This window comes from Rousettus aegyptiacus, unplaced genomic scaffold, assembly GCF_014176215.1.
Source record: "Rousettus aegyptiacus isolate mRouAeg1 unplaced genomic scaffold, mRouAeg1.p scaffold_m13_p_7, whole genome shotgun sequence".
In the NCBI taxonomy this organism is placed as follows: Eukaryota; Metazoa; Chordata; class Mammalia; order Chiroptera; family Pteropodidae; genus Rousettus; species Rousettus aegyptiacus.
In genome coordinates, this window is record NW_023416310.1 from 43925889 (window position 1) to 43951292 (window position 25404).

A 25404-nucleotide genomic window follows, 5' to 3' on the forward strand; every position below is an offset into this window, starting at 1 on the left:
GCATCTGTGCGGGGGGGGGGGGGGGGGGGGGGGGGTTGGGGGGGTGTTTGGAAGGAGTACTGTAGGACTGACCCCTTAACCTGTGGAATCTGGTGCTATCTCTGGGTAGTGTCAGAAATGAGTTGAATTATAGAACACCCAGCTGGTGTCCCAGAATTGGGTGGCTTGTAAGGAAAAACCACACACAAACACAGTAATTGAGTCCCAGAAGTCATATATATGATAGATAGCAGGGCTTCAAAATAAACTAAAGCAGAGAGCTGAAAGGAAAATAGGCAGTCATGTTTGATTTTAAGATTTCTCTCACAGTAACTAACAGAAATCAAGATAAAAAAAAAATCAGTAAAAAAAGATCCTAACACATTACCAACCAACATGTATCAGAACAGAATATTATTTTCCAAATCATACAAAACACTAACAAAGACATTTTTCTGAGCCTCAAAAAAGTCTCAATAAGAAAAGGGTAACGCAATGAACCACCATGCTGCCAGCCCCAGGACAAGACTTCCATCCTCCTCAGCAACTCCGGGAATCACATGGTCTCATTCCCCAGATGGTGGGTGAGGAGGAAATGGAGGAGGAACCGGCTTTCGCTGTCATTCATGCCTACGGGTTATATTGGGACTGGAGTGAGCTAGGGGTGTGTGTGAGGGAAGGGGTCTGAGTGGATGTATGTCGGTCGCACTGTGTATTGGATTCCAGTTTGGGGAATGTTTTACATAAAGTGGAAACCTAGCCAAGTCTATTTCCTTCACTATCTGCCCCTTTCTCAGAAATACAGTGTCCATTCCTTCACAGCGCCCCCCTTCCCAAAAAAGGTCTGGATAAACTTACAAGGTTTGAAATCACACAGAATAAATTCTGTTATTACAATAAAATTAAACTAGAAAGGTATTTGGAAATAACCAAATATTTGGACATCAGACAACACAATTCTAGTAACCAAAGTCACAGAGGAAATGATGAGAAATCAGAAAATATTCTGAACTGAGTGAAAACAGAACTATCAGAATTTATGGGATGCAGGTAAGTAGTGTTTTAAAGAAAATGCTATTTCACAAAAGAAAGTTCCAATCAGAATGATCTGTTCCTGCCTCAAAAAGCTAAAAAAAATAAAATAATTAAACCTAAAGGAAGGGGAGAAAAAAGGAAAAATAAATTACTAAAGTAGAAAGATAAATCAATAAAACCAAAAACTTAAAATAAAAATAAATTTTGTAACTTAGAATAGACAAGTTTCTTGAAAGATAGATTCTACCATAATTGACTCTAGAAAAAAAGGGAAAGTTGAACACCTCTATAGCTGTTAAACTGAATTTGAGTTAAAAACCTTACCACAAAGACCCAGGTGGCTTCACTGCTCATTTCTGTCATATATTTGCAGTCTAAAACCATACCAATCCTACACAAATCCCTTCAGGAAACAAAAGAGGAGGGAATAGTTCTTAACTTATTTTATGAGGGCAGCATTACCCTGGTACCAAAATCAGATGACACCACAAAAAAGAAAACTATACTCCAACATTGCTTCATGACAATGAATGCAAAATTCCTTAAAAATATCTGAGCAAATCTAAAAAAATTTTAATGACTAAAACATCATAACTAGCTGAGGATTAATTATCCCAGCAATGCAAGGCTAGTTTAATATGCAAAATCAATATGGATCTAGATCAAAGAATGAAGGTAGATTAAAGATATGATTTAAAAACATACGGTCATCTTAACAGACACAGTAAGAGTACATGACAAATTTCAACATGCATTAAGATAAAATAAGAACAATTCAGCAAACTATACAGATCATCCTCAATCTATAAAAGCTATCTACAAAAAGCCTGCAGCTAACATCATACTTAATATGGTGAAAGACTGAATGCCTTCTAAGATCAGGAACAAGATAAAGATATCTGCACTGTGGACTAAGGCAAAACAGAAGAAATAAAAGGCACATAGATTGGAAAGAGGAAGTTAAACTGCCTTTACTTGCAGATGACATGACTGTGTATATATACAAATCTAAATAAACTACAAAAAAGCTATCAGAACTAATGAATGAAGCAAGGTCACAGGATACAAGACCAATATACAGAAAACAAATGTATGTCTACATTCTAAAAGCAATTCTAGAAAAAAAATTAAGAAAATCTTCCATTCAGAAAATTATCAAAAATACAAAATGTTAGTAAAATATGCACAAAGATTGTACAATAAAGACTATGTAACACAGCTGAGAAAATTAAAGATGATCTAAAAAACCACCTATATCATGTTTATAGATCAGAAGACTAGTAAGATGGCAAATCTCCCCCTATTGATCTACAGACAGAAAACAATCCCAATCGAAATCAATAAACCTATTCTAAAATCTACATGAAATGCAAAGGACCTAAGCAGCCAAAAATCTGAAAAACAACGTTGAAAGACTTACACCGTCTGACTTAAATTATTTTCCTCCTCTCCTCTCCCTTTCCCTCTTACTTACACACACACACAGTCTAATTATTTTTGACAAAGGTGTCCAAGTAATTCAATGGGGGAAAAAATCTTCGCAAGAAATGATGCTCAAATGGTTATCAATATGAAAAAAAAAAAACTGAATAGACATAGATATACACACAGCAAGTAAGCACATGAAAAATGTTTCACATCATTAGACATTAGAGAAATCCAAGTTAAACTACAATGAGATACCACTGTATGCGCAACTAGTACATACATGGCTAAAATGTTAAACCTAAAGTGAGATGTTGCTGAAAACGTAGAACAAATAGAGTTAGGTGTAGGGCAGAATTCTAAGACAGCCCTCTGAAATGTCCAGACCCTGGTACATATCTCCCAGGTAGTCAAACAATAACCCAGGTACTGCTACAAAGGGATTTGTGTATGTCCTTAAGGTTCCAAATCAGCTGACCTTATGATAAGATTATTCAGGTAGGTAGAGCCTTTTGTGAGAGAAGAAGTCAGAGATGCAAAGCAGCAGAAGAATTCAACATAAAGGAGATGGAGTGGACCATGTGCCACTGAATGCAGGAGCAGCTGAGTGTGGCCTCCAGGTAACAGTGAACAAGGAAACAAAGACCTCAATCCTACAAAAGCAACAAAACTGAATTCTGCCATCAAAAAGAGCTTGGCAACAGAATCTTACTCAGAACCTCCAGATGAGAAATCAGTCTGGCTGTCACATGGATTTCAGCTTGGTAATACCCTGAAGGGAACCTGTGCTGAACTCTGACCTGTAGAACTATGAAATAATAGATGCTGTTTTTAAGCCACTACGTTTATGGTAATTTCTTACACGACAATAGAAAACTAATACCCAGACGTGTATGTGGCTAAAATTAAAACGTTGACATACGAAGTGTTGGAAAAGATGTGGAGCACTTGAAATTTTTATATATTGCTGGTGGGAACTCGAAATGATACAGGCATTTCGGAAGAAACTTTGGTGGATTCTTAATATTAACATAACATTCAGAAATGAAAATATGCCCAAAGATTTCTCCACACATGTTCATAGAAGCTTTCTTGTTAACAGCCCAAAAAGAAACATTCTAAATGTCCATCAACTGTCAAATGGATATACAAACTGTAGTGTATCCAGACATGGAGTGCTATTCGGTAATGAATAGAGAAGACTACGCATACAACATAAATGAATCTCATACCAATATGCTAGGTGAAAAGACCAGATATGAAAGGTTACATACTACATGACTACATTTATATAAGCTAGAAAAGGCAAACTACAGTTAATGAAATATCACTGGTTGCCAAGAGTGGAGGTGCGGCATGAATGCAAAGGAGTATCAGGTAACATTTTAGGGTCACAAATGTCCTACATTATAGTACTGCTTTTCAAGTTTTTTATATATATAGATATATAGATATATTTGTCAAGACGCATTAGCTGTACACTTAAAACTGGTTAATTTTACTATATGTAAGTAATACCTCAATAAATATAATTTTTAAAACTTGACAGTAAGTCTCGGGTACAATAGAACTAACCGCTTTATAACACAAGTCTTTAGTTAAGATAAAAATCTCATCACTTTCTTTAAAATACTATAGTTTCCTGTCATACTATTATTAATCCAAAAACATGATTATTTTTACGATAAATATGCATTTCAAGATAGCAAATTACGTGTTTTTCAGATTAATCTTGTAGTATTATGAGAAACCAGAAGCTAAAGTAAATGTGACACTTTTAATTTTTTCATCCTTTACTTAGTCTCCTTAAATTTTAAACTCCATGAAGGCAGCAATTATCATATTATCTTGATAAGCCTTGCCAGATTTCATGTCCTAAATTTATTCAAGGAAGAATTTTATAGGTGCATATAAAAATGTATACAGTCTTAAGGAACTTGGTTTAAGTGGCATTTTAAGCATTAATGTGTTAAAGAATGTGGCTAGATTAAGGGCACACTAGCAGACACAATAAATTCTTAAAAGTCCAGTAAAGAACTTTTAGATTTTCACTTTCCTTGATGCTCATTTTTCATAACAAGTACCTATTAAGCATTTGAGTCTACATATACTTTAAATAAGCAAGCAGTACTCTAACACTGAAGTAATATTTACAGTTCACAAGGAGAGCCTATAACCAAATAAGACAATGTTGTCACCTCTTCAAGTCTATTCAGCAAAGACAAATATCAAATATTCTGACAACATGCCCTTTGAAAATATTCTAAACTTTACAGTATGCACCTATAAAATTCATATTTATTCTCTCACATCCTGACACTCTAAGATCAAAGTAACTCTAAACAAAACAAGATAAAAGAGATCCAAAACTATTTTCCTCATTGCTTTGCCAGAAAATTTCTTTAGAAAACATTTTCCTATTCCTGATTTAATGTGTACCAAACTGATAATCATAATAAAAACTTTAAAACACTGAATAATACAGACTTGAAGAGATCAATCCCAATGGCTTTACCTGTTGCTAACTTCCCACAATTAACACAATTATATCGAAATCAATTTTTTTCCTAGAGTAAAATCACTGACCATATTAATAACTATTCTCAGATATTCCTTATACTTAAAAGTACAACACAGAGTATGAAACTGTGAATAAGTGAATTTGGAGGAAAAGAAATGCAAAGATCAAGGAAAGGAGGAGGAGATGAAAAACAAACAAACAAACAAAAAACAGCTATTATTAGTAGCCTTAAAAGGCAGCAGTCCCCAACCTTTTTGGCACCAGGGACCAGTGCTCCAATGAGACTTTAATGCCTAATGATCTGAAGTGGAGCTGAGGCAGTGATACTAGCGCTGGGGAGCGGCTGCAAATACAGATGAAGCTTTGCTTTAAGCCTGCCACTCACTTCCTGCTGTGAGGCCCGGTTCCTAAACAGGTAGGTCACAAACAGGTACCAACCAGTCCGCAGCCTAGGGGTTGGAGACCCCTTATTTAAAGGACAAGTTTTTACCAAACTGTAAGTACCCTTCCCTCTAGGCACTCACTTCTCCATGGAGAAAATGAGAAAGACTAGGTGAGTTTAAGAGGCCGTTCTAGCTGTATTAAATTTTTTGACTACTAATAAAGATGCTAGACATTTCAACATGGAAGAAAAAGGGGAGAAAGGGAGAGAGAGCAAAGAATGTCAAGAAACTCCTTAAAGCAATTTGTTGGTCCAAGAGAAAAAAAGTTTCCCAATGTGTGCTTAATTTTTTTAATTTTTTTTTTTTTGTAGATCAGTACAACAGTATAAGGAAAAGGCAATAAATCTCACAAGTATAAGCTGTTGGCAATATAAATCAAACATGACCTAAGTTATAGCAACCAATCTGGCCATAAGGAATTTTGTAGATTCCCTATAAAAATCAGTTATAATGCTATAACATGATGGCAATATTCATCAAGATAGCATACCCCTGTTAAACAGTGACTAATTTTTCAGCAGAAGTAAAAAAAACCATATCTGTACTTGTCAAATGATTTTAGGGAAAAACCTAAACATTTCTAGCCTGATAAATACTATCAAAATTATACTCTTGCTTGAATTCATCTAGTAAACGTTGGAAGATATATAATATGCTATTTTAAAGATCTTATTGCTTAATGAGGCCTGATATACTCATACCTATCACTCAATTTTACAGTTTAAAACTTATCTCCTTTTAAGTAACACCTAACCTAACCAATCCTATTTTTTCTCTATTACCTAATATTAACCATAATTTTTATGTTTACCCTGTATTCTGCAATGTTGTTGGACTCATTTATTAGTTCTAATTTTTTTTGTGTGCATTTCTCAGGATGTTCTATGTAGACAATCATGTCATCTGAAAAATGGGAACAATTTTTCTTCTTTCCCAACCTGTATACCTTTTACATTCTTTTCTTGTCTTATTGCACTGGCTATAACTTTCAGCACTGTGTTAAAAAAAAGTGTTGAGATTATCTTTGCCTTGTTACTGATTTTAAGGACTACTTCCTTGAAAAATTCATGTGTATAATTTATGTGTACAGAGTATTTCATAGCATTCCCTTATTTTTTCATGTATGCAGGGTCTATGCTGATACCCTCCATTTCATTCTCGATAATGGTAATTTCTTATTCCTGTCTTGCTAGAGATTTGTCAACTCACTGACTTTCTGAAGAACCAGCTCTTAATGTCATTGATTTTCTCCACTGATGTTTTCAGTGTTACTGATACCTGCTTTCACCTTTATTTCCTTCCTTCTCCATGCTTTCGGTAAATTTTATCTTTTTAAGGTTCTTGAAGTAGAAATTTACTTTATCAGAGACTTTTCTCTTTCCTAAAGTGCATCTCCCTATGAGCATTGCTTTAGCTATGTCCCACGAATTTCAATAAATTGCATTCTTATTTTCATTCAGTTCAAAATATTTTTATTGCCTTGACACTTCCTCTTTGATCCATGAATTTAGAGGTGTGCTGTTTAGTTTGAGTTTTCAGAAATTTTCCAGTTATATTTCTGTTACTGACTTCACGTTTATTCCATTATAGTCAGAGAACACATTTTGAGTATTTCAACTGTTTTCAATTTGTTGAGGTTTGTTTTTTGGCCCAGTATATAGCCTATTGGTATATGTTCTGTAGCCACTTGAAAAGGTGGTATATTTCAGTTGTTTAATGATTGTAAAAATGTTAATATATACTATTGGCTAATTGTGTTGTTGAGTGCTTCTATATCCTTGCTTATTTTCTGCTTAGTTGTTCTGCCACTTGAGAAACAAGTACTGAAGTTTCCAACTATAATTTTGGACTTGTCTATTTCTCCATTCAGTTCCATCCATATTTTCCTTCATATATTTTGCAGCTTTGTTTGACACAAACACATATAATGGGCATTCATTGTCTTTGGCAATTTTCTTTGCCATCTACTTTATCTGATATTAATATATTCATTCCTGCATTCTTAGGATTAATGTTTGCATGATACATCTTCCTTTTACCTTCAATCTGCCTATATTATGTTTGAAGTTTCTTGTAGACATCACAAAGGTGGGTCATGTTTTTAATCTGCTGCTAATATCTGTATTTTAATTAGTATAGTCAGACCACTTATACTTAATGTAATTGTGAGTGTATGTTAGGGCTTACTGTGCCATTTTACTTTTTGTTTTCTGTTTGTTCTCTTTATCCTGCTTTCCTGTGGGTTACTTGAACATTTCAGGAAATTTCATTTTGATTTATCTAGTGTTTTTAAGTGCTCTCTCTTTGTATAGCTTTCTTAGTAGTTGCTCTATGTACTACATTATATATACCTGACTTTTCACATAATACTGTCATTTTATCCTCACCAACTTATACCTGTCGTAAATATTTCCTCTACATATCTTAAGAACCACAGCAAACAATGTTATAATTTTTGCTTAACTGTCATACTTTAGAAAACTCAAAAGGAGAAAGTCTATTGTGCTTACCCATACTTTCACACTTTGTATTGTTCTTTCCTCCTTCCTGATGTTCCAAGATTCTTTTTTCATCATTTTCCTTTTTTGGGAACTTCCTTTAGCCGTTCTTTTAAGATAAGTCTTCTAGTGACATGCTCTCTTAATTTTCTTTCATCTGAGATTGTCTTGACTTCCCTTTCATTCCGGAGGATGAAATAGGGTTTGAGGCTGACAGTTCTTTTCTTTCAGCACTTGAAAAATCTATCATTTAAACGGTTTCTCTCATCTATATAAAGTATCATTTCCCTTATGCCAGTTTATTTGTACTTTTTATAAGCTTGACTTTGAGGTATCCTGGTATATTTCTATGGGATTACCGTGTTTAATGCTCACTATGCTTCTTGAATCTGTAGGTTTTTATCTTTTGTCAAACTTGGGAAATTTTCAGTCACTATTTCCTTATGTACATTTTAACCTTTCCCTCTTTCTTCCTCTCCTGGGAATCCAACGATACAAGTGTTAAGTCTTTTGCATAGTCCCACAGTTATGGGAGGCTCTGTGGATTATTTTTTCAATCTATTTCCTTTGCTGTTCAGATTGGGTATTTTCTTTTGTTCTATCCGCCAGTTTACTGATTCTTCTGTCTTCTCTCTTCTGCTGATGAGCTCACTCACTGAGCCACTGCAACAGTTACATTTTTCAGTTCTAAAATTACCATTTGTTCTTCTTTATATTTCCTATTTTCTGAGGTTTTCTATTTATTCATGTTTCATGTATGTCAGTTGTTTTTCACTGAAGTGACAAGTTCACTGTTCATTTCTGAGAATATGTCTGCCAAATAGTCAAGTGTGAATAACCAGATTTTGTCTGTTGTTCTCAAGCAGTTTTGGTGTTCTATGAAAAAGGCAGCTAGTTCAGCTTGCAAATCATATACGTACTTGTTTTTCTTCAAAACCACCATCTTAATTTAAGTATGCAGAAGTGGGGCTTTGTACATGTATTATTTCATCACAAAAATATTAAAGAGGCATGTACACAATGGTTAGATTTAATAAAATCCTTTTCACTGCTTTACCAAGGATAGTCTTAAGTGAAACTGGTGTTCAACTGCATGGCAGTGAAGAAATATAATGACTACTGGTCCAGTACGGTGCCACTGTTTTAATTCAAGCTTAAGCATCAGCAATTTTACCAACCACTGCTTTTGCACCATCAGTGCCAATGCAAACACAGTGAATAAAACAAATAATTAATGCTACTATGAGAACAGTTTTGACCTTGTGAATTCTCTGAAAGGGTGTTGGGATTCCCTGGTACCCATATACCACCTGAAAACTCCTGATCTAATTTAAAAATCTGATTTAAATTTTACCAATAAAATCAACATTTAAAGAATCTGAAATTTACCAATGAAAAACAATCCACTACAACAGAACCGGGCGGCCATGGATAGTTATGTTATGGTTCTACAATAATATTCTATATTATTCTCTAATACATAAATATATCCCACTAGCATTCTTAACAGCAAAAACGAAATCCTGGATTATGTATTGTATTCAACTGTCATGTCTCCCTTTAATGTACTTTAAATTGGAACAATTCTTCAGTCTGTTTATGCCTTTCATGTGATGTTTTTAAAGTGTACTGGCCAGTTATTTTGTAGACTGTCTCTCAACAGGTCTGCCTGATGATTAGATTCCAGCTACCTCATGATTAGATTCATATATACCCTTCTGGTAAAACACCATAGATGTGTTCTTTCCAGATATCAGGAGACAGATAATGTTAACTTTCCTCAACACCAGCAATGGTAACTTTGATCACTTAGTTAAGGTTCTTCCATTGTAAAGTTACTTTATTTAATAAGCATCTTGTTTTAAGTTATTTCTAGATTATACAAATATTCAATTTTCTCCTCAAACTTATAACCACTCATTTTAACATCCATTGATGATTCCTGAGTCAATTACATTATGATGACTCAGGAGACAGCCAGCCTCTAAGATGATCCCCATCTCCTGGTATTCACAGCCTTGTATAATCAATTCCCCTCCCTAGTATAACTGGCTTTTAAGCAACCGAATATGACAATATTAAGGGGATATCACCTTTAGGTTTCAAAAGACTAACTTCTATCTTGCCAACGAAGTCTCCTTCCATAGCTTTCTCAGTTTGCACATTTTTTAACGAAGTTCACAGAGCAAGAAACTGAGGGTGGTCTCCAGCCAAGAGCCCACAAGGAACTAAATGTCACCCATAACCAGTGAGTGTAGAAACAGATCCTTCCCCAATCAAACCTTCTAATGAGACCCCAGACCCCAGGCTGTTAACTTAATTTCAGCCTTCTGATTTCAACTCATGAAGCAGAGAATCCAGCTAAGCCCATAAAAATTATAAAATAATAAATGTGTCATTTTATGCTACTACACTTACGGGTAATTTGTTACAGAGCAATTGGTTAACTGATAAAATTGATATATGGTAGTTCTAATTCCATCATTCTTTCAACACTTATTTGGCTTTCTCTTGAAGGGAAAGGCTTTCTTTTCCCCTCCATTTATTTTTATATATAATACATATATAATATACATATGCAAATATAATCTTATTTAAAATACTCTCATCATCATTAAAAACTGACACAAAATCAATTTTTAAAAGTACTTTTATATTTGTGACAAGATTATATATTTCAAGACATGTAAAAACAATCTGTACCTGATCTAGACATCCACTAACAGAAAACATTAAGTGAACATTAACACAAATGTTCAATAGAAAACATTTAAAAATTGAAAAATACCACAAATATTTGACATATAAAGGTCACCATTTTTTTTACAAGAGATTTTTTTTTAATTGATTTTTTTTAAATAGTGACACAGGTTAACGAAAACCAATGTTTCAACTGTACACTTTAACAGTAAGGCATTCATACATTTACACTGTGTTCACTTCCCATAGTTAGAGTTCTTTCTGTCACCACATATTTGACCTCCTTTGCTCCATCTATCCTCCCCCTCCCCCCCCACCCTCTGTATATATATTTATTTCGGTGTGGACTCATCATTTTAATGAGTTATAATCTTTTTTCATCATTATCAAATTTGTTTTGATGCTTAAATTGTCCCACATTTGACCAGTGGAAGTCCTTCCATTTCAGGCAGGTTTCTGTGTCCTTTTAACATGTCCCCATCATTCTTTGGGCCCGCATTATCTTCTGACACAAGACATTCCAAGCATATATCGTACCTTTCCTGCCCAGTCCTGAAATCGGCTCTCTCACCAAGGAGCCCCAGGTAATTTTAGTAGAGGATGGTTAATGGTATCACTTAATGAAGAAGTTCTTGATTTTAAAGTAGTATAATTATTCATCTCTCATTTTGCACCATGATTAATTCCAAACAAACCTGAATATTCTCTTACTAAGCTGTTTGAATATAACTTTTACTATTTGAATTTTTATCTGTTTACATTGCTTTATTAATATTCTGAGGTATTTTTCTTTATGTAAAGAGGGCAAGAGCCTGCTATTTATATCCTTTTACAGAACCATTAGTGAGGAGTGGGGGGACTGCCCATCCATGTGCACTGCGATATGCTAGGTATAATCAAGAATAAATACTGCAGATTCTCAGAGGTCCTCCAAACATAATTTTGAAATTTTAGGTCTCTGCACATCCAGGCAGACATATCCAGCAAGTACAGAACCTGGGCTCAGGGGAAATATCATACTGGAGATACAATTTTGGAAATGATCAACATAACACAGATGGAAACCTTCCCCACTCAAGGGAGAGTGTGTTATAAAAAAAAAAAAAATGAAAAATGAAATATAAAAAAGAAAACTTAACACTTAAAAAATTAGTAGTTAACCAAAAACAAAACAAATATTTAAATATAGGAAGAGAATCAGTAGAATATTGTCCTATTCTAATAGTTCAAATATTCTATTGTGTCCTTATTATTACCTATATGATAATGTTTCCTATAATAGCAAATATACATATTATTTTGGTTCATGTTCTAGATATCATATAAAGAAAAAGTTTAAGTAGGAAGGAGTTAAGAGTCGCAAAGGAGACAATAACTACTCCCATTTTTCTGGTAGGTTGACTTTATTAAGTGATATTAAAAGTAAGGTATAACTTTAATTTGACCAGCAACAACTTTAAGTTATGCAGATTGCTATACTAAGAGTAATTACCAGCACTAGCCCTACAAAACTATCTTTAAAATAGATGAAATATTTTTAATGATCTGCCAGTTTACTGTAATATAAAGTTGCAAGTAAGTACTTCCTTAATGCACACACTAAGATGGACTACATTATTCTGGGTCTCTTTCTCAGAGAAAAATATTCTCCAAGTAGTCACACTACTACTATGACTACGGATAGGACAAGATTCTATCTTAACTAAGACCTAACAAAAATGCAAAGAGACAGAGTTTCCAGATATGGAATCAGTTTCCCATCATGATGACCTTCCTACACTACAACCTCCATGATAACAAAGCATTTTTTTTTTACAGTTATTCTTCATTGCATGATACATAAAAAATACTTAATAAATATTTTTGAATTATCACTGAAATATGTTTTGTAAATCTTTATTAGGTAAATCTTTTCTGTTATTTCTTTGGAAAAATGAATTGAGTCCCAAACAACTGGTATATAAACTTTAAATATAACCTATTTGCCAATTAATCATCTCCTTTATGCCAACTCACAATTTTTTCCAGAAATAAGGCTCCCAACATTTAAGACCGCTCTTAAAAGATTGAGTATTTGTCCAAAAAATGTTAAGAATGATATCTTACAATGTGCTTAATACACTGTAAATAATTTAAAAAGCCAAGGATTTACTAAGATTTCATTCCCAAAGGTACAAGATACCTCTCAAGTAGCAACAGACACATGACAAGAGCTTTATCAAAGCAGAAATCTTTTTAAAGTTATACACACACACACACACACACACACACACGCACACATATATATACACATATGTATAGATAAACCTGCTGGTTCTATCTGGTTTTATTCTAATAATGAAAGTGCTTTTCTTCAAATTAAACACAATTCAAATTAAAAACAAGTCCTAAAATCCTTCAGACATTTTAAATGTACTAATTTAAATTTCAAAAACTACTTTAGTTCAAATTAAACATGCAATACAATAAATGTTTTTACTTTGTCAAGTTTTAATGGATTTTTTTTTCTTTTAGGAGAGGCAACCCTTCGTTAACCTCACAGACTGCAAGGACCCTGTCAGTTTACAATCCCTTATTTCTTTATTTTTTTACACCTACAGCACCTGGTCTTCCTAGGTGGTCTCCCATCCAAGTACTAACCAGGCCCAAGCCTGCTTAGCTTCCGAGATCAGACGGGATCGGGCTTGTTCAGGGTAGCATGGCCGTAGACTCTAACGGATTTTTCAAAGGTAAAAACCGATGGATCTAGAAAGTATTCTTTAAAAGTTAACTCTGAGAATACGAACATGGATAGAAAAAAGTAAAGTTTACTATACAATAAAAATCTAAATAACATTTATGTGCTGGTTACTCTGTTAGAGACTTTACACATATTATCTCATTTATCCTCCAAACAATCTTCTGGATAAACAGGGGTATCAAGATTAAGCAGCTCACATACGGTCGGTCACACAGCTGGTAGTGGTAAACACCAAACTTGAACTCAGTATAATTCCCACAGTATTTTTACTATATCATATATATCATATGGCCACACCCTTTCTACATTATACAAGAAAATCATTTTCTTCCCATCTCAGCACAAATTCAAATAGCTTGTCACTGCCAACTCACACTGGAAAGCAATTTAAAATGTGTTGATTATGTATCTAACAGTAATCACAATCACAGAAACATGATGATAAGAGGGTAAGATAGGTGGAAACAGTTGAGAAGGGATGGAAAATACAAAATACTATTACAAGGAAACGATCCAACAACTTCTTGAAAGGAGCAATACTAATTTGGTACTGTATTTTAATTTAAAAACATGCATAATCCCAAAACAGAAAATTCTATAGGTATAGCATATCAATAATTATAATTGAGAAATAATCTCAAAACAGAGGAAATTAAGTCCTAGCAGTGGAACAGTTCTGGATGCTAGTAAGAGACTGTCTTGACAATGGCCACAGAAAATAACTAAAGCAAAAAAGCAAGCATATGTTAGCAAAATGGAGAACGTCAATGAACCCTAGAGCAAGGATGTATCTATACTATAATGACTTAAAATGATGGTGGAACATAATGGGAAAATGTGCCAGGAGTACTTAAATTCTGAATGAAGAACTAGAGTAATCCAGAAAGATGTTAAATGATAGCTATGAGAATAAAGGAAGGTACAGTCAGAAGTAAATGACTGCAGAAAAATAAATAAATAATATGAGCTATTAGACAGTCAGCAAACTATGGCCCCAGGCCAAATCAGGACTACCACCTCTTGAGGGTTTTTTTGTATGTGATGTATCTTTTTATTAATTGAGCTGTAACTGACATATAACATTATATCAGGTTCAGGTATACAGCATAATGACTCAATATCTGTATACAATGCAAACTGATCACAATAATTCCAGTTAACATCTGTCACGATACAGCTATACAATTTTCTTGTGATGAGAACTTTTAAAATCTCTTCTCTCTTAGCAACTTTCAAATATGCAATACAGTATCATTAACTACAGTCACTATGTTGTATGTTATATCCCCATGACTTATTTTATGTTTGTACCTTTTGAACCCCCTCACCCATTTCACCTACCCCCATTACCTGCCTCTGGCAAATACCAATCTATTCTCTGCATCTACGAGTTCAGTTTTGGGTTTGTTTGTTTTTAAGATTCCAGGTATAAGTGAGATCATACAGTATTTATCCTGCCCTATCTGACTTATTTCACTTAGCACAATGCCCTCCTGGACTATCCATGTTGTTGCAAATGGCAAGATTTTCTTCCTTCTTATGGCTGAATAACCTCTCTCACACACACTCACACACACTCACACACACACACACACACACACACACACACACACACGTGCGAACACTTTCTTCATCCATCCATCATCTATCAATAGACACTTAGGCTGCTTTCATATCTTGGCTATTGTAAATAATGCTGTAATGAACATGGGTGGGGGGGCCTTTATCTTTTTGAGTTAGTGCTTTCACTTCCTTCAGATATACCCAGAAGTGGAGCTGCTCAATCAGATGGTATCTCCAATGTTCTGAGGAAACTCCATACTGTTTTCTACAGTGGCTACACCAATTTACATTTCCACCAACAGTGCATGACGGTTCCTTTTCTCCACATCCCCACCGGCACTAGTTTTTTCTTGTCTTTTTTGTTAATAGCCACTTTAACAGTTGTGAGGTGTTACCTCATTGTAGTTTTAATTGGCCTTTCCCTGATAATTAGTTATGTTGAGCATCTTTTCATATATCTGTTGGCCACCTGCACTGTTCTTTGGCAATATATCTATTCAGAGTCTCTGCTCATTTTCTAACCGAATTGTTTTTTTTGTTTTTTGCTATTGAGTTACATGAGTTCATTATAAATTTTAGATATTAGTCTCTGACCAGATGATTCGCAAATATTTTCTCCCACTTAGGTTTCTCTTTCATTTCATTGATGGTTTCCTTTGCTGTGCAGATGTAATCCTACTTATTACTTTTGTTGCCTTTGGTTTTGTGTCAAATCCAAAAAAATCAATGCCAAAACTGATGCCAAGGGGCTTACCACCTAACTTTTCTTCTAGGAGTTTTATGGCTTTAGGTCTTACATTCAAGTTTTTATTCCATTTTGAGTTGATTTTTTGTGGGTGGTGTAAGATAGTGGTCCAGTTTCATTCTTTTGCATGTGGCTATTTTCCCAACGCCATGTGTTGAAGTCACTGTCCTTTCCCCACTGTATATGCTTAGTTTGTCATAGATTAACTGACCATATCTGCAGGGGTTTCTTTCTGAGCTCTCTAGTCTGTCCCATTGATCTATGTGTCTGTTTCTAAACCAATACCAAACTGTTTTGATTACTATAGCTTTGTAAGGGGTTTTTCATAGCTTTATTGAGATATAATTCACATACCACAGAATTAACCCAACTAAAATATACAAGTCCATGGTCTTTTGTACATTCAGAGTTATGCAGCCATTACCACAATCAAATTTAGAGCATTTTCATCATCCCCAAAAGAAAGCCCACATCCACTAGCAGTCATGCCCTATCTCCCTGCCCCACCCCAGTATTAGAGAACCAGTACTCTACTTTCTGTCTCTGGACAGTACATATAAATGGAATCATACAGGATGTGTTTCTTTGTAACTGGCTTCTTTCACTTAGCAAAATACTTTCAAGGTTCATCTGTGTAGTAGCAAGAATCAATACTTCTCTTTTTATTGCCAAATAATATTGTCTTGTGTGAATACACATTTTATTTACCTGTTCCCCAGTTAATGGACATTTGCACTATTTTCATTTTTTATAATGATGCTACGAACATTCATGTACAAATTTTTCATTTTGTTTCATGTGGGTACATACTACTTAGGAATGAAATTACTAGGTCACATGTAAACTCTATGTTTTAACATTCTGAGAACTGTTTTCTAAAGCAACTACATTTATATTCCCACCAGCAATGTTAATGAGGGTTACAATTTTTCCAAATCCTCACCAACACTTATCTGGTCTTTCTGATTATAGTCATGCTAGTGGGTACAAAATAGTATGTCATGTGGTTTTGATTTGCATTTCCCTAATGACTAATAATGTTGAGCATCTTCTCATGTGGTTATTGAACATTCCTGGAGAAATGTCTATTCAGATCCTTTACTCATTTTTTAGTTGGGTGTCTTTTTGTTACTGAGTTATAATTCTTTATGATTCTGGATAGAAGTCTCTTATCAGAGCTTTAATTTGCAAAAATTTTCTCCCATTCTGTGGGCTGTCTTCATTTCCTTGGTGTCTTTTGAAGCATAAAAGTTGTATTTTGGTGATGTTCAATTTATCTTTTTTTTCTCTTGTTGTTTGTACTTTTTAAAACAATTTGCCACCTGTGTTTACAACTTTTATTGGAACACAGCCATGCTTGTTTGTTTATGTATTGTCTGTCTATAGCTACTTCGAGCTACAATGCCATAGACTATATGGCCCACAAAGCTTAAAATATTTTTTATTTGGCCCTTTACAGAAAAAGTTTTCCAATTTCCAACTCCATTCCCACCTATCCCTAACTTAAAATGAACACCCTCCCTTCACTCAAAGGGGCAGCAACGCAGATGATATTCTTTGGAGGAAAGCAGAATTTTGGTTATGGTAAACTAGGTACAGAAAATAGTTTTGTGAAGAGACTGACAGTATGGAGTGAAAGCTATGTAATGGTGAGGGAATACAACGTCAGAAGCAAGACATAATTTTCACTGCCTATAATCCCACCAGAATATCATATATTGTTCAGAGTACCAAATAAAATTCTGCAGATGTTCTTTTACTACTATAAGGCCTAGCCTCTGATAAGTTAGGGCCTTCCTCCAAGAACTGACTTGGAGGAAGGTGGTCAAAAGGTTCAAATTTCCAGTTATAAAATAAATAAGTACTTGGGATGTAATGTACAACAGGATAACTATATTTAACACTGCTGTATGATACAAAGTTAAGAGAGTAAATCCTAAGCATTCTCATTACAAGAAAAATATTTTTTTCTTCATTTTCATTTTACCCATATAAGATGATAGATGTTAGATGAACCTATCTGTGGTAATCAAACAATCATGCTTTACACCTTAAATTTATACTGATGTATGTTAATTATTTCTCAGTAAAATTGAAAAAAGAACTTAATTGCCAAGGTAAGGAATGACAGCTTTTTCTGGTATGCAAGAAACATGAAGAATACAATGAGACCTAAGGAAAAAACCTGCTACAAGACATGCAAGACAGTTTTTCCTCTCTAATAAGAGTCACTTGAAGTACTCCTTGCTCTCCTTCAGCCAGATGTTGTGTATGAAATTGTGGTAACCCTCTCCTGATATAACACGCTTTAATAGTAAACTGGACCTCTGTCCTAAATGAAACTGATGAACAAATGAACCACTCTGTAACTCTCTGGCTCTGGACTTCTCGTTTTATGAAATATTACATTTCTTATTACTAGACCACTTTTAGTTGGGTGGGTATTCTGTTACTTGCAGCCCAAGACATTCTTAGTTTCTACTTTGTTAGCTGCACAGAAATTAGAATGAAGTATCATGATGTGCCTGAAGTAGGACAGCTTCAGTTCTGTCACTTTTCCCTCCAGCGATGATGACAAATTTAACAATTTAGTTGCACTTCTGCTGGCTTTCCAAGCTGGCAGGACAAGTGCCTACTTACCCATCCATCACTTACATTTAAATTCCTTGAAAGAGACTACAATGGGATCTGGCTTTACGAAGATGGAAAAAAATGCATCCCATGCTCTAGAGAGGTCCACAGTTTAGGACGAAAGGCAATTAAAACACAACAAAATACAGAATGCACTATAATGAAAGTTACTTACAAGTGGCCCTTAATTGCCTCAGGGAGTTGGGAAAGTTTTCACGGTATGCCACTGAATGAGATCTTGATATTTCCCAAACACAGAAAGGGGAAGAACATTGCAGATGAAAGAAAAAGTACATACAAAGACACTAAAAGTGGAAAAGGATGAGGCATCCGAGAACCTTGTAGTTTGACTTGGTTAAGGCATAAGGATTGATAGAAATAAGGATTAGAATATGAGTGCCAAGCAAACAAGTTTGAATTTATAATTCTAGAAAATGTAGCATGACTTTTAAATAAGGCAATAACACTAAATTTCCTTTTCAGAAGAAACTCTGGTGGCAGTATGAAGGAGAGAATTTAGGCGGAAGAAACTAGAGGCAAGAACAAAGCACGTAAGTTATAGAAATAGTACACGTGAAAAATAAATGGAACTGCTACAATGCCTGTGGCAATGGGGTTGAAGAAAAAGTTGATTCAAGAGGCATTTAGGGGATTTAAATGAGAAGATACATTTGCTGTAATACTTATGTTCCTGAAAAAACTTTATATTCTTAGAACTACATCAAAAATAACATGGCTTCAGGAAAATAAGAGTTGGAAGCAGATACTCAAAATCTATGCCACCCTGTAACCAGTTACTAACCAATAAAAATCCTAATAAACATAAAAACATAAGATGCACTAAATAACTAGTAAGTATGGGACTTTTTAAAGGTACATATTAAACTAACAGAAAAAAGTGTAAGGGGTATTTCAAGCTGTTATAGAAACAATGGAAAAATGCATAAACATCTGGAGAAATTGTGCAATAAATTCTTCCAGCACCGATACATAATCAAACCGAGTCAAGAAGAAGAACGTGGGCTATGTGGATAGTATACAGCAGCAGTTCCCAACCTTTTTAGCACCAGAGACCAGTGCTCCTATGAGTCTAAAAGCCTGATGATGTGAGGTGGAGCTAAGGTGGTGATGCTAGTATTGGGGAGCAGCTGCAAAGCTTTGCTTGCTTGCCCACCACCCACCTCCTACTGTGCAGCTCATTCAGGTCCACAGCCCAGGGGTTGGGGACCCCTGGTAAACAGTACTGCATTCTTCAGCTCACTGCTTTCAGTTGTGTTTAGTATACTGGACTCTGGACATGAGGCATTAATATATGCTGGGAACATTATAAATATGTTTTCCTCTTCATTAATAGACTGTGAGCTAGACTGGAATGTTTTAAAAGTTCCTCTAAGTGATTGAGCCTCCCAACCCCAAATAGGCAGGCCATGTTCTTCTGTTATACTGTTATAATACAGGTTGCAACTGATTACTGCTTAAAACTTAGGTAGCGGTAAAGCAAAAAAACAAAAAAGGTATACTAGGTTTCCAGATGGACCTGAATGGATAGATAAGGTTTCCATTGAGAAAAATTAGGGAATAATGAACCATGAACAAGATGATAATAATGAATGTGGATGTAGTTATTATGTTGAGTTTAATGTCTTACAATATCCTTATTTAGATAAATATTCAATGAGCAGTTAGAGCCATGGACTGGAGCAGAAGAGAATGATGTGGGCTGAAAATATGAATCACTTCTACATAAGAGAGGATGAAATTTGAGAATAAACAAAGAATTCATGTATTCGCTCAACTCACTCATTCAGCAAATATTTACTGAATTCCTGTAATGCGCAGGGGCCTACAGTGGCAACAGGTATACAGAATGAAGAACAAGACAGCCATAACGCCCTCAGAAAGCAACCAAACACCTACAGAACTAATCGATCATGTGCTACAAAGAAGACATAAAAGGTACACCTGATGTAGGGGGTGAGATGTTTAGTCACTTACTTGAGAGACTTTTGAGGCATTCCGACACAGCCTATCCAAAAGGCTGCAATGGTAGAATAATCAGAAGAATAAAAATAGCATACAATGCTGAGTAACAAGGCCAAGAAACTAGAGCAGGAGTCCCCAACCCCTGGGCCATGGACCAGTACCAGTCTGTGGCCTGTCAGGAACTGGGCCACGCAGCAGGAAGTGAGTGGTGGGCAAGCAAGCGAAGCTTGATCTGTATTTGCAACCGCTCCCCAGCACTAGCATCACTATCTCAGCTCCATCTCAGATCATCAGGCATTAGAATCTGATGGGTAGGAGCACCGATCCCTGGCGCCAAAAAGGTCAGCGACCACTGAGTTAGAGTATAGAGAGAAAACATGTGGAAGAAGCTGAAATAAATAAACAACAGGTAGAACCTATGGCGTCTATGAGATATGTTAAAGATTTTAATTTTATGATGTAAGGAATTTTAAATGGGAAAGCAGTAAAATCATATTCAAAAGGACTCTGGACCAAACCCAGATGAGAAAGTAGCAACACAGATTAAAAATTGTCAGAGGGGTAAAACAGCAACTATCAGAAAATGTCACAGAAGCCAAAAAAGGAGAGAATTTTAAAAGTTCCCAACATGGTCCAACATTACAAAGAAATCAAGAAAGGAGAATAAAGAACCGAATAAATTTAATGAGTATCTACTGGATTTCCAGACACGCTCTATTGTCACTACAATGCGAGGTGTTATTCCCACTTGACAATGTACTAAATAAGGTCTAGATAATTTATGGTATTTGTTCACAGTCATATAGCTAATAAATAGCAGAACTAGAATCCACCTCAAATCTTTCCACCTCCAAATCTCATGCTGGCAATTAGAAGATAACTGCCAGCATAATAAGTTTCAGTGAAGTCCAGATATATCATTTCCAGACCAGTGCCATCCAACAGAAATTTCTGCAATGACAGAAATGTTCTGTATCTATGTTAATGCTGTAACCACTAGCCACAAGCTGCTGAGCATTTGTAATGTAGCTATTGTGACTGAAGAACTGAATTTACCATCTTATTTAAATTCACTTAAATTATCATTTTTAACTATAACTCATTTTAACTTAAACAGCCACATGTAACTAGTGACCACTGAACTGGACATCACAGATCTAGACCGTAGTAGACTGAAAAAGAAAATGAGCAAATGGAGATAAGAGTCAAGAGTTATGATAAAGACAGAGTGACAGCCAGACAAGAAGGCAAAGTTGAATATACTTGTATGTTCATAAATTTGCTACTTACTTGAAAAAGATTATTATGAGTTAGTTTATATAATTCATGAAATCCTATTTGTTGGAAAAATAGTTGCAACATAAACACATAAATTCAAAGATTTCCCTTATTAACTATCAGCACTTGTTTTTCCGGACATTCCTATTTTCAGTAGATTGTCTTACAAGTAAATAATACTAGAGGATGCCAGTTTATTTTATGTCTATAATAAAAGAATGCTTATGACATCACACTCAGATGAAAAAGATCATCCCTGAAACCATACAGAGAATAAATACAAGTGCTCACAGATAACTCTAATAAGGATAATGGTAAAGGTTTGATCCTTTTTATAGGTTGTTATGCTTCACTCTCTTGTACCTCAGTTTTAAAATACAATGTTTTATGGGAAGAGCAATACAGCTATTAACATGGCCCTCCTTGCATTACTCTTAAGAAAGAGCTCTAGCTAACAAAACAAAACTGAGGAAGAAACCTGTAAGAACCTATGGCTTGAACTATCAGTGCTAACTTTTAAAGGATTTCCTATAGAAATCTTCAAATGTTTTCAAGTTTTATAGTACAAAACTATAAAAACCAAAGACAAACCCAGAAACATGTCACATTTCAAAATTTTGTTCCTGCACCAGATCAATACATTAGCTATAATTATACTGTCCAACACATGACCACAAAGAAGGTATGAGAGTCCAAAAAGGAAATTCAAAAAAGGAAAAAGTGGATGTCGGCTGTAGAGAAAAGGTTTATTTGGAAGGGTAAAAATGAGGAAGAAATTTTAGTCTAGCAAGTTTGAAATAAAATAGATTCTTTATCTACTACACCTCAAAGATTTTCTCTTTTTCATTTGGAAATTGTTATCCATGTAGTTAATGCTTACTAAAGTGATAAACGGAAAAGCATAAAAAATGCTCTAGTAAAATATTATTTTTCCTAAGAGTAATTTTCATAAAATACTGTCATAGTTCAGACCTATGTTAAAGTACCAGCTTCAATCACGAAATTGCTAACTGATTAGAAAAATTATGACTTGTTTTTGACTCAAAGTTTACATATGAAATATAGTTTAAAACCTTGGAATAAAGCTTACTGTAATGAGTAAACTAGAGCATGATATCGTTAAAATCTCTAACTCTGACTGCTGTAATCTTTTAAAAAACTAAATTATAAAAAAGTTAATAAATCCATACACTGACATAGGTTTAAATGAACAAACAAAAGGATGGGAGAAAACTCCCTCTTGGAAGAATATACAAGAAACTCAACAGTAATCAACAAAACAAAAAGGGGTAACTAGAAAAGATTCACTTTCCATTTTATACCTTTCAGTACTAGTTTGAATTTTTTAACAAATGTATTAACAGTGTCTTTTGAGCTTTATTAAAAAAAAAAATTAAGTTTATGTTCCCCTTCCATAATACCTGAACTCAGAAAGTGGTTCCTTTTAGATCCACGTTACTTCAGAAGTTACTAAAGCAAAGACTGACAAGGCAGTAAGCTCCTGTCCTGCTAAAACTCCTGTTTGCCAAATTCATTTACTAGGTCATTTCCACTGTAGCTCTCCCCTGGTCCACCTACTATTTAATAATATTTACTTAATACCCTTGTTAAATACGTAACAAATCCCCCAAAACTGATATTATAACCTTTTTCCATACTCCTCACCCTCAATCTCAACTTCAGCAGATAATCTTGCCTCAAACTATCTCAAATAACTGAGATGATTTAAGCCACCTAGTATGAACTCCATTATTAAAACACACATGTTGCCATGGCCTACTCTCATCGTGATTTCCTTGCTCTCTGTTGATGTCCCTCCTTTCCTTTCATCTCTCTTCTTTCTACTACTTTTAGAGTTCATTCCACAACCATCCTTTTACAACTCCCTCTCCTGCATCCCCATCCACACTCCAGTTTAGATTAAGCCTCTTCCCTGGCAAGTGCTCTTCCGGCACCCATGTTTAGTTCATTAGCAGCACATACGACATTGAAAAATAACTGTCTTGTTTTAACTACTTGGTTATCAAGTTCTTTAGAAATTATGATTATGTCTTATGTTTGTATAGTGCTAAATATATTAAGATGCTCGACTAAAATTCAAATAAATACATCCCTTGCTATTACCTAAAACAGTGGCTCTCAAAATATAGCATGTATCAGAATTACCTGGAAGACATAAAATGTAGACTGCATGGCCCTATTCCCAGAGTTTTAGATTCAGCTGGTCTAGGGTGAGACCTAACAAGTCCCCAGGTGATGCTGCTGTTGCTGGTCCAAGAAAAACATTTTGAGTTTCAGTGCTACAAATAAATACAGTCTCTTCCTATCTCCAGGATTTAAAGTCTTTTCCTAGCTGCATTCAACTCTGCCTACTGAGAACCTAATAATCTTTTCAGACGTAGTTCAACTGTCACGTCCTTCATAAAACTTTCCCTAACCCCAGATGAAACTGATCTTGCTCTTTCCTCAATTTCTACTGGGCTTTGTGTATATTATTCAGGTTATAACTCATGCTAACTTTTTTCGCATCTACTGGCCAATATTGGTCTTATGTTCTCTATTTAACTGGAAGTAGGAACCTGCCTTAATCATTTTAATATCCTCCACAACTGGGCACAGTAACCAGCGAACAGAAAACTAAAGCTACAAGTGTTTGTTGATATGAATGAATCCCTGTTGCTTGCCCAGACTCTGGCCCACAGTCTGTATGACTTGCTTAATCCTCCTGGCCCAAACTGACTTCCTTATACTGCCTTATACTTTTGCTTGCCTTACTACCTATGACAGATGCCTGATCCTCCCACACTGGTCGTCACTCTTGTTGCTGACCTACCCTTAATCAGCTTCTTTACTTTGCAATCTGATCCTTTTTAATTTTCTCACCCACTATAGGTCATAATGAGTCAAAAATTTTTTCCTCACAACTGATATGAATTTCATTTCTGCTGGCCATAAGACTGATTGCTTTTTTGTTTTTAAAGTAGCCTTTGTCACAAAATCTGAACTAGAATATGTTAGGTACAACTCTAAGTACAGTTAATATAAACAGCAATAAATGTGTTTTAAGTTCAATTTACTATCTATCATGGAGATAATTTTAATAAAAAATTTAAAAACGCAAAGACATAAGATCATTTATAAAATTTAAGGTTGCCCTAAGTAACAAAGTTTACAAGAATAGCTAATTACTTCTGTACTATGTTCACATATGGATCCACAACAAAAGCCATACTACCTACTCTAATAAAAACATACAAAAGACTGGTCATATTTCTAAATTATACTAAGTACATAGTAAAAACTATTTCTGATACATAAAAAGTTAACTAGGTTTCTAAAAATGCTCCTACAAAATTTACTCCTTCAAATTACTGAGACCGTTTTCAAACACACCAACCTAAACATTCTTCTATTATTTTATTCTTTTTCCATTCCTCCACATGTCAGTAACACTGCAAGTACTCTATCTAAAACTACACATGCTTACCTAGAGAAATAATCATGAAGACATCTGTTTATTTCAATAATATCTATTTATTTTATCAAAGACAACTGACCATTAGTGATTTGGGGAAAATTCCTAGGAGCTCAGAACTCAGTGTTTTATATTCATATACATGATCACTATTCCACCTGGATGCTCAACAGTTTAAAACTCAGAGGTGAAGGAAAGGAAAGATTTAACTCTCAGGAAAAAAGTAAACTACTTTTAAGACAATAATTAGTGATAAAAGATTCTAAATAGTTTCAATCTTATAAGCCTTTTACCTTCCCCTTTGAATTAATCAGTGATATTCATAAATTAACTCAAATTAAAATCTGCTGATAAAAATGTAAATATGTTCATGATACCCATTAAGAGT

The 25404-nt window shown here is 34.8% G+C and overlaps 1 protein-coding gene and 1 non-coding gene across 2 annotated transcripts in view; both read right to left on the minus strand.

The window, feature by feature from the left end:
- Positions 1 to 25404, minus strand: part of PPP3R1 (protein phosphatase 3 regulatory subunit B, alpha) — a 56774-nt gene that overhangs the window by 28724 nt on the left and 2646 nt on the right. The gene's annotated exons all lie outside the window — the stretch shown is intronic.
- LOC118606086 lies at positions 13193 to 13311 on the minus strand. Its single transcript, XR_004952302.1, has one exon. It is a non-coding gene; the product is annotated as a 5S ribosomal RNA (ribosomal RNA).